The following is a 1495-nucleotide window of genomic DNA, read 5'->3' as shown; positions in this document are numbered from 1 at the left end:
TGGATTCTACTTTTAACGTCTTTACTTGATCCCATTTTATACTACATGAACATTTAAATTTATGATGCCCAATTGCAGATTGTTCTTATTTTTCTTCAAAAACATTTTTTTGGTGTTGTTTTGTTCATGTTGCTATTTTCATTTTTGCTTCGCCGATGTATTTTTGTTCACACTCGCATTCTATTAGGTATACTCCGGGATGGCTATTTGATGGTAGTTTTGTTTTGTTGCGTGAAGTTAGCAAAGATTTAAGATTTGCACTAGATTTAAGACTTCCCTGTAACCTGCTTTCCTAAAGATTTTTCGAAGTTTTGGTGATAATATTGGGATCCACGGTAGTGATATAGTTGGCATGGTTGCTTCGTTGTTAGATAAAATTATTTCATTATTTGAGTGTCGTTTCTTTATAACAATATTTTCTACTTTTGGCGTATATATATATATATATATATATATATATATATATATATATATATATATATATATATATATATATATATATATATATAATATATATATACAGTATTGGACAAAACATTTGCAACCAACATCAAACAATGCTAAAAAGTGTTCCTATTTTTACATGTCTTAAAAACGAAACGAACTATACTACCACAGTAAACAGTTCAGGAGTCTGGAGTCATAGCATGCCATGACATGAGCAATCAGCTGCCAGGTGACAGCACACAGGCAGAGTTTCGTTAACAAGTGCCATTTTGCAGCGGACAAAACAAGTGCAACTTTTTTGGTTTGTTTCATTTTCTTAAGTCTGGTTCGTGTCAACGTCACGGAAGTCTGTTAATAAACAAAGGAAGTATTCAGAAGTTTCCAGAAGCATTCAGAAGCTTCCAGAAGTTTCCAGAAGAAGCATCTGGAAGAATCCAGTAGCATCCAGAAATATCCAGAAACATTCAGAAGCATCCAGACGCATTCAGAAGTTTGCAGTAGCATCGAAAAGAAGCATCTAGAATCTTCCAGAACAGGTTCACACAGGTTCATTTTACTATATAAGAGACATGTAAATCGACATGTAATTCAGTCAGTATATGGAAGTCAATCAGTCAGCATTATCAAGATATTTTATCGAAGTGAGTTTTATCAAAGTGTTCTATCGAAGAACATCAATACAAGAAGTGAAATACAACAAGTGTTTCATTACATCAATACAGCCCACATCCTACCAAGACGTTGTGTTCCACAGAGCATTATTGTATTATCACAAGGCAAATGTAACACGGTAAGCCTTGAGAAGCGTGATTATTTATTTTTATTATTTTTATGACTTCAAGTCCAAAAATGGCTCCCGACAGTCTTGGATTGGAACTAAGAAAGAAAATTGTTGGCGATTACGTAAGTGGAATGTCACAAAAAAGTATTTGTGATATATATCGCGTGAAAAAATGGACCGTGTCAAGACTATATTCCAAATATCTACGGGGAAGTTGGCAGCAGATAACAAAGGTGGAATACCGCGTTCCACCACTTCTAGAGAGGA

Source organism: Hydra vulgaris, chromosome 01 (assembly GCF_038396675.1).
Source record: "Hydra vulgaris chromosome 01, alternate assembly HydraT2T_AEP".
NCBI classification, from domain to species: Eukaryota; Metazoa; Cnidaria; class Hydrozoa; order Anthoathecata; family Hydridae; genus Hydra; species Hydra vulgaris.
The sequence above is the reverse complement of the archived record's forward strand: the minus strand, read 5'-3'. Positions refer to the sequence as shown.